We start from the raw sequence: 9,200 nt of genomic DNA, 5'->3' as shown, positions 1-9,200 counted from the left end.
TTTTTCACAGTATTTGCATTTCCTGCCTCACCTGACAGGCAAGCTGAGATAAAAGAGACTGTGTCTATCCCTCACCATCGTGAGGTACTACGCTCCTGGGGCATCTGTCACAGCTCACCAAGAGGAGTTGCGCCAGCTTACGGCAGTCAGTTGCTCACTGTTTGACCTTTGCAATGAAGCCTGAGCCTACAGCATTCAAGCCAGCCAAGGAAGGAAGGTACGAGAGCGAAAATAGCTTTCCTGCCCTCACCAAGAACACACACCTTGAGCAAATAAAGTGCCAGACTTACAAGGCCCTATCGCCACCGGAGCATCACTTTTAGTGACGCCCCGGTGGCACTATGCACTGCGCGGTATTTACAAGATGGCGTTCAGCCACTTTTTGTGGCTTAACACCACCTTGTAAATACGGCCCCTTAGCACGCAGCGCGTTCCCTGGAAGGGGCGTGCAATGGGTGTTGTTGGGAGAGTGCCACAGCAACACCATAGCATTTTGATACTGCTCCAGATTTAGGAGTTGGCGTAAATCTGCGTCAGCACCAAAATCCAACGCCATCCCAGGGGTGTCGTTAGAGTGGCGCACTGAGGAGAAATGTTTTCATTTCTCCTTGTTTTTGCTCTTTCTATGTGTGATGCATTCTGCAGCACACATAGAAGTAAGAGCAAATCACCATTGAAGATTTTTTTTTTGGGCAGGAAGGTGTCCCTTCCTGCACAAAAACAATTTCCCCCTCAACGCAGTCATCCTTGTACCATGGTGCAAGAACTGCTGCGTTGGCGCTCAGCAGCTAATTTAGAGCTGGCGCAGGGGGAAGCACAGGGGTGCGCTGTATTCTACTAAATACGGCGCTTCCCTGCATTTTGAAAATGACGGCGCGTGGGGCTTGCAAATTTGGCACAGCGTCGCGCTTAGTCATTTTCTTGTAAATCTGGGCCAAAATGTCTAAAGGATAGAGGCTTTTTATGTCATGTTCGATGAAGACCATGCAAATGACTCTAGTCGTACTGCAGAAGAGAGCACCATGTGCAGTTTCTTGCTTTGGGATGTAGTCTCCCACTCTCTGTCACCAACCCTCCGAGCAGGGTCGGAGCCGTTGCATTTCTGTGCCCAGGCTCGTTGGTCTAGGGGTATGATTCTCGCTTAGGGTGTGAGAGGTCCCAGGTTCAAATCCCGGACAAGCCCATTTTAGCGGAAAACAATCAAATCCTGCTCAAAATACACAACCCCTCAACATTTCTCATTCCACTCGAAGCATTGTTGCGCAAAACATATTTTTTGCCTCAGGCGAAAAATGGATTACAATGCCTTGGCTTCCTTCCTGCTTGCTCTCAGTGCGCCCTGTGTGATGATTTCACAGGCTCTCCTTCCTGGCATTTAGGCATCAGATATTTGTCTGTCTCTGCCCGCAGCTGTGGGATTTTTCAGGACGTCTGAGTGTATGCATGCTGGCTGACACCGCTGCAATTTTCACACTTACCCCTCGCATTCCAAGCAACTGCTGATAAAGTATAGAGGAAATCGTGCAAACATATGAGGGGAACTGTGCTCCTTCAGTCAAACCAGCAAGCTTGTTTCTGTAGTGTAGTGGTTATCACGTTCGCCTCACACGCGAAAGGTCCCCGGTTCGAGACCGGGCAGAAACACTTGGCAGCAGCAGCTTTTGTGTTTGCTCCCTAAAACCTCAGGCTCTCTCAATGCACACTTAGACAGAAATGACCTTTAAAAACTTGTGACCTGTGTAAAACGTGCTTTACTATTGCAGGACGCTAAAAAGTTATCTGCATCCCTCGGTGGTCGTGCATGTGCATTGTTTCTTGTTCTGTTTTTTTTTTTTTTTCTTGGCCATGTTATATTGTGGGGCCTTTAAAGCTGTGACTTTGATAGGAACATTGCAAGCGGCAAAATCAACAAGTGCAGACTGAAGAGTCCGACCTGCACACTGTTTTGGCTGTCAGGATGGCCGAGTGGTCTAAGGTGCCAGACTCAAGAGAGCTTGATCTTCAGTGAAGCTGAGCCTTCTGGTCTCTTCATGAAGGCATGGGTTCAAATCCCACTTCTGACAGGTGTATTTTCTTCCCTTAAATCTTGCTCTGCTTGCAGAGCCAGCTCCTCACACCACTATCTTTGGAAGCTGCTGTGGCATGTGAGGAGAAATCCACCAACCCATCGGCTGGGCCCTCAATCAAAATTCTGTGTATTACTGGAAGGGGCGTCTCAGGCACACCTTCTGTTAGAGCTGCACTTTATGACAGTAACTACCATGCTGGTTTCTACTTAAGCAGTTGATTCTATTGTTTGAAGTGAGGCTCTCCTGCCACCTTTTGGGCAAAGAAGACACTGCCCCTGCAACAACACAGGCAGACAAGCTCAAACTAGGTTTCTTGGTTAGGTGGGCGGAGCATATTGGCAATGGTGCCTCCTCGTGACTTGCAATTTACATGAAGAAGACAGAGAGGCAGCTGGGAGTAGGCAGTACCCATGAACCCCTGAACACTGTCTTGCGACTAGCACACAATTCTGAAATGAGGCGGGGGAAAGGAGGTGATTTCCCCATCAAGGGCCATTCCGGGAAATCAGCCACCCTGCGTCTCCCAGGTGAGTGTTTCAGGCCTATGAGCCACTAATATAAATCGAGCCTGATCGAGCCTGATCGAGCGCTGATCGAGCAAGTGTGCTTGAATCCAAGAGGCATGCTCCTCTGGCTCAAGAGCTAGCAGGCCCTTCAGTGCTTCTGGTTGGGAAGTCTAAGGTGCAAGGGTCCATGACTTGCAGCGGGTTACAACTACCAGAAAGGGTCTGCTTTTCACATCAGTGCCCTAGTTCAGCTCACTGGCACAGGGCATTTTGACTACCTCTTGCCTTGCTAGAGACAAACAAAAAATCCTTGACAGAAAACATCAATTGCTATGGCACGCTTAGAGAGAGAGAGCCTCCAAATGGCCCTGCTTTTCGGAAAGACGCTTCAGAAGATGTTTCAAATGACTATGCAGCGGCAGTCTAGTTGGTATAGGGGTATGATTCTCGCTTCGGGTGTGAGAGGACCTCGGTTCAAATCCCAGACAAACCCCTACCTTTATAGGTTCAGTCTGTGTTTTAAACAGGAGTATTTATGCTTTTCACTCTTGTAAGATGTCATGTTGCAATGCAATACATGCTTTATACTGGCGTCGAGACGGTTCAGCATCATGAAGGTATGCGAGATTTCTTTGCAACTGCTTTTCTGTGCTGGAGCAGCAGTGCTCGTAGGAACATTAAATGCACAGTGCTTCTCCATGGTAATTTCGGGTCCAGTTCTGAAATCACCTCTTGGAATGAAAGTGATCCCAGTTCCTTTCTTCCAAGGGAAGAGATCGTGTTCCGGAAGGCTCAGCTTTGAGCGTCATGAACATTGGCCCTCATCCTTGCATCCCAGTCCAATGCATAGCCACATAAAGCAAGCAGGTGTGTCTGTTTCCATAGTGTGGTGGTTCCAGTACAATGCATAGCCACATGAAGCAAGCCGGCAAGTGTGTCTGTTTGTCTAGTGTAGTGGTTATCATGCGCACCTCACATGCGAAAGGTCCCTGGTTCGAGACGCTGGGCTTTTTCACAGTATTTGCATTTCCTGCCTCACCTGACAGGCAAGCTGAGATAAAAGAGACTGTGTCTATCCCTCACCATCGTGAGGTACTACGCTCCTGGGGCATCTGTCACAGCTCACCAAGAGGAGTTGCGCCAGCTTACGGCAGTCAGTTGCTCACTGTTTGACCTTTGCAATGAAGCCTGAGCCTACAGCATTCAAGCCAGCCAAGGAAGGAAGGTACGAGAGCGAAAATAGCTTTCCTGCCCTCACCAAGAACACACACCTTGAGCAAATAAAGTGCCAGACTTACAAGGCCCTATCGCCACCGGAGCATCACTTTTAGTGACGCCCCGGTGGCACTATGCACTGCGCGGTATTTACAAGATGGCGTTCAGCCACTTTTTGTGGCTTAACACCACCTTGTAAATACGGCCCCTTAGCACGCAGCGCGTTCCCTGGAAGGGGCGTGCAATGGGTGTTGTTGGGAGAGTGCCACAGCAACACCATAGCATTTTGATACTGCTCCAGATTTAGGAGTTGGCGTAAATCTGCGTCAGCACCAAAATCCAACGCCATCCCAGGGGTGTCGTTAGAGTGGCGCACTGAGGAGAAATGTTTTCATTTCTCCTTGTTTTTGCTCTTTCTATGTGTGATGCATTCTGCAGCACACATAGAAGTAAGAGCAAATCACCATTGAAGATTTTTTTTTTGGGCAGGAAGGTGTCCCTTCCTGCACAAAAACAATTTCCCCCTCAACGCAGTCATCCTTGTACCATGGTGCAAGAACGGCTGCGTTGGCGCTCAGCAGCTAATTTAGAGCTGGCGCAGGGGGAAGCACAGGGGTGCGCTGTATTCTACTAAATACGGCGCTTCCCTGCATTTTGAAAATGACGGCGCGTGGGGCTTGCAAATTTGGCACAGCGTCGCGCTTAGTCATTTTCTTGTAAATCTGGGCCAAAATGTCTTAAGGATAGAGGCTTTTTATGTCATGTTCGATGAAGACCATGCAAATGACTCTAGTCGTACTGCAGAAGAGAGCACCATGTGCAGTTTCTTGCTTTGGGATGTAGTCTCCCACTCTCTGTCACCAACCCTCCGAGCAGGGTCGGAGCCGTTGCATTTCTGTGCCCAGGCTCGTTGGTCTAGGGGTATGATTCTTGCTTAGGGTGCGAGAGGTCCCAGGTTCAAATCCCGGACAAGCCCATTTTAGCGGAAAACAATCAAATCCTGCTCAAAATACACAACCCCTCAACATTTCTCATTCCACTCGAAGCATTGTTGCGCAAAACATATTTTTTGCCTCAGGCGAAAAATGGATTACAATGCCTTGGCTTCCTTCCTGCTTGCTCTCAGTGCGCCCTGTGTGATGATTTCACAGGCTCTCCTTCCTGGCATTTAGGCATCAGATATTTGTCTGTCTCTGCCCGCAGCTGTGGGATTTTTCAGGACGTCTGAGTGTATGCATGCTGGCTGACACCGCTGCAATTTTCACACTTACCCCTCGCATTCCGAGCAACTGCTGATAAAGTATAGAGGAAATCGTGCAAACATATGAGGGGAACTGTGCTCCTTCAGTCAAACCAGCAAGCTTGTTTCTGTTGTGTAGTGGTTATCACGTTCGCCTCACACGCGAAAGGTCCCCGGTTCGAGACCGGGCAGAAACACTTGGCAGCAGCAGCTTTTGTGTTTGCTCCCTAAAACCTCAGTCTCTCTCAATGCACACTTAGACAGAAATGACCTTTAAAAACTTGTGACCAGTGTAAAACGTGCTTTACTATTGCAGGACGCTAAAAAGTTATCTGCATCCCTCGGTGGTCGTGCATGTGCATTGTTTCTTGTTTCTTGTTCTGTTTTTTTTTTTTTTTCTTGGCCATGTTATATTGTGGGGCCTTTAAAGCTGTGACTTTGATAGGAACATTGCAAGCGGCAAAATCAACAAGTGCAGACTGAAGAGTCCGACCTGCACACTGTTTTGGCTGTCAGGATGGCCGAGTGGTCTAAGGCGCCAGACTCAAGAGAGCTTGATCTTCAGTGAAGCTGAGCCTTCTGGTCTCTTCATGGAGGCGTGGGTTCAAATCCCACTTCTGACAGGTGTATTTTCTTCCCTTAAATCTTGCTCTGCTTGCAGAGCCAGCTCCTCACACCACTATCTTTGGAAGCTGCTGTGGCATGTGAGGAGAAATCCACCAACCCATCGGCTGGGCCCTCAATCAAAATTCTGTGTATTACTGGAAGGGACGTCTCAGGCACACCTTCTGTTAGAGCTGCACTTTATGACAGTAACTACCATGCTGGTTTCTACTTAAGCAGTTGATTCTATCGTTTGAAGTGAGGCTCTCCTGCCACCTTTTGGGCAAAGAAGACACTGCCCCTGCAACAACACAGGCAGACAAGCTCAAACTAGGTTTCTTGGTTAGGTGGGCGGAGCATATTGGCAATGGTGCCTCCTCGTGACTTGCAATTTACATGAAGAAGACAGAGAGGCAGCTGGGAGTAGGCAGTACCCATGAACCCCTGAACACTGTCTTGCGACTAGCACACAATTCTGAAATGAGGCGGGGGAAAGGAGGTGATTTCCCCATCAAGGGCCATTCCGGGAAATCAGCCACCCTGCGTCTCCCAGGTGAGTGTTTCAGGCCTATGAGCCACTAATATAAATCTCGCCTGATCGAGCCTCATCGAGCGCTGATCGAGCAAGTGTGCTTGAATCCAAGAGGCATGCTCCTCTGGCTCAAGAGCTAGCAGGCCCTTCAGTGCTTCTGGTTGGGAAGTCTAAGGTGCAAGGGTCCATGACTTGCAGCGGGTTACAACTACCAGAAAGGGTCTGCTTTTCACATCAGTGCCCTAGTTCAGCTCACTGGCACAGGGCATTTTGACTACCTCTTGCCTTGCTAGAGACAAACAAAAAATCCTTGACAGAAAACATCAATTGCTATGGCACGCTTAGAGAGAGAGAGCCTCCAAATGGCCCTGCTTTTCGGAAAGACGCTTCAGAAGATGTTTCAAATGATTATGCAGCGGCAGTCTAGTTGGTATAGGGGTATGATTCTCGCTTCGGGTGTGAGAGGACCTCGGTTCAAATCCCAGACAAACCCCTACCTTTATAGGTTCAGTCTGTGTTTTAAACAGGAGTATTTCTGCTTTTCACTCTTGTAAGATGTCATGTTGCAATGCAATACATGCTTTATACTGGCGTCGAGACGGTTCAGCATCATGAAGGTATGCGAGATTTCTTTGCAACTGCTTTTCTGTGCTGGAGCAGCAGTGCTCGTAGGAACATTAAATGCACAGTGCTTCTCCATGGTAATTTCGGGTCCAGTTCTGAAATCACCTCTTGGAATGAAAGTGATCCCAGTTCCTTTCTTCCAAGGGAAGAGATCGTGTTCCGGAAGGCTCAGCTTTGAGCGTCATGAACATTGGCCCTCATCCTTGCATCCCAGTCCAATGCATAGCCACATAAAGCAAGCAGGTGTGTCTGTTTCCATAGTGTGGTGGTTCCAGTACAATGCATAGCCACATGAAGCAAGCCGGCAAGTGTGTCTGTTTGTCTAGTGTAGTGGTTATCATGCGCACCTCACATGCGAAAGGTCCCTGGTTCGAGACGCTGGGCTTTTTCACAGTATTTGCATTTCATGCCTCACCTGACAGGCAAGCTGAGATAAAAGAGACTGTGTCTATCCCTCACCATCGTGAGGTACTACGCTCCTGGGGCATCTGTCACAGCTCACCAAGAGGAGTTGCGCCAGCTTACGGCAGTCAGTTGCTCACTGTTTGACCTTTGCAATGAAGCCTGAGCCAACAGCATTCAAGCCAGCCAAGGAAGGAAGGTACGAGAGCGAAAATAGCTTTCCTGCCCTCACCAAGAACACACACCTTGAGCAAATAAAGTGCCAGACTTACAAGGTCCTATCGCCACCGGAGCATCACTTTTAGTGACGCCCCCGTGGCACTATGCACTGCGCGGTATTTACAAGATGGCGTTCAGCCACTTTTTGTGGCTTAACACCACCTTGTAAATACGGCCCCTTAGCACGCAGCGCGTTCCCTGGAAGGGGCGTGCAATGGGTGTTGTTGGGAGTGTGCCACAGCAACACCATAGCATTTTGATGCTGCTCCAGATTTAGGAGTTGGCGTAAATCTGCGTCAGCACCAAAATCCAACGCCATCCCAGGGGTGTCGTTAGAGTGGCGCACTGAGGAGAAATGTTTTCATTTCTCCTTGTTTTTGCTCTTTCTATGTGTGATGCATTCTGCAGCACACATAGAAGTAAGAGCAAATCACCATTGAAGATTTTTTTTTTGGGCAGGAAGGTGTCCCTTCCTGCACAAAAACAATTTCCCCCTCAACGCAGTCATCCTTGTACCATGGTGCAAGAACTGCTGCGTTGGCGCTCAGCAGCTAATTTAGAGCTGGCGCAGGGGGAAGCACAGGGGTGCGCTGTATTCTACTAAATACGGCGCTTCCCTGCATTTTGAAAATGACGGCGCGTGGGGCTTGCAAATTTGGCACAGCGTCGCGCTTAGTCATTTTCTTGTAAATCTGGGCCAAAATGTCTAAAGGATAGAGGCTTTTTATGTCATGTTCGATGAAGACCATGCAAATGACTCTAGTCGTACTGCAGAAGAGAGCACCATGTGCAGTTTCTTGCTTTGGGATGTAGTCTCCCACTCTCTGTCACCAACCCTCCGAGCAGGGTCGGAGCCGTTGCATTTCTGTGCCCATGCTCGTTGGTCTAGGGGTATGATTCTCGCTTAGGGTGCGAGAGGTCCCAGGTTCAAATCCCGGACAAGCCCATTTTAGCGGAAAACAATCAAATCCTGCTCAAAATACACAACCCCTCAACATTTCTCATTCCACTCGAAGCATTGTTGCGCAAAACATATTTTTTGCCTCAGGCGAAAAATGGATTACAATGCCTTGGCTTCCTTCCTGCTTGCTCTCAGTGCGCCCTGTGTGATGATTTCACAGGCTCTCCTTCCTGGCATTTAGGCATCAGATATTTGTCTGTCTCTGCCCGCAGCTGTGGGATTTTTCAGGACGTCTGAGTGTATGCATGCTGGCTGACACCGCTGCAATTTTCACACTTACCCCTCGCATTCCAAGCAACTGCTGATAAAGTATAGAGGAAATCGTGCAAACATATGAGGGGAACTGTGCTCCTTCAGTCAAACCAGCAAGCTTGTTTCTGTAGTGTAGTGGTTATCACGTTTGCCTCACACGTGAAAGGTCCCCGGTTCGAGACCGGGCAGAAACACTTGGCAGCAGCAGCTTTTGTGTTTGCTCCCTAAAACCTCAGGCTCTCTCAATGCACACTTAGACAGAAATGACCTTTAAAAACTTGTGACCTGTGTAAAACGTGCTTTACTATTGCAGGACGCTAAAAAGTTATCTGCATCCCTCGGTGGTCGTGCATGTGCATTGTTTCTTGTTCTGTTTTTTTTTTTTTTTCTTGGCCATGTTATATTGTGGGGCCTTTAAAGCTGTGACTTTGATAGGAACATTGCAAGCGGCAAAATCAACAAGTGCAGACTGAAGAGTCCGACCTGCACACTGTTTTGGCTGTCAGGATGGCCGAGTGGTCTAAGGTGCCAGACTCAAGAGAGCTTGATCTTCAGTGAAGCTGAGCCTTCTGGTCTC

General features: G+C 48.6%; 3 non-coding genes across 3 annotated transcripts; all 3 read left to right on the top strand.

Annotated features, from left to right (window-relative positions):
* The first annotated feature begins 1,571 nt into the window (after window positions 1-1,571).
* On the top strand, window positions 1,572-1,644 carry TRNAV-CAC (transfer RNA valine (anticodon CAC)). The gene has a single exon. It is a non-coding gene; the product is annotated as a tRNA-Val (tRNA).
* Window positions 1,645-5,154: 3,510 nt separating this feature from the next.
* TRNAV-CAC (transfer RNA valine (anticodon CAC)) lies at window positions 5,155-5,227 on the top strand. Its single transcript has one exon. It is a non-coding gene; the product is annotated as a tRNA-Val (tRNA).
* Window positions 5,228-8,744: 3,517 nt separating this feature from the next.
* TRNAV-CAC (transfer RNA valine (anticodon CAC)) lies at window positions 8,745-8,817 on the top strand. The gene has a single exon. It is a non-coding gene; the product is annotated as a tRNA-Val (tRNA).
* The last annotated feature ends 383 nt before the right edge of the window (window positions 8,818-9,200 follow it).

This window comes from Pleurodeles waltl, unplaced genomic scaffold (genome assembly GCF_031143425.1).
Source record: "Pleurodeles waltl isolate 20211129_DDA unplaced genomic scaffold, aPleWal1.hap1.20221129 scaffold_345, whole genome shotgun sequence".
NCBI classification, from domain to species: domain Eukaryota; kingdom Metazoa; phylum Chordata; class Amphibia; order Caudata; family Salamandridae; genus Pleurodeles; species Pleurodeles waltl.
This window is presented reverse-complemented; position numbering and strand designations above follow the sequence as displayed.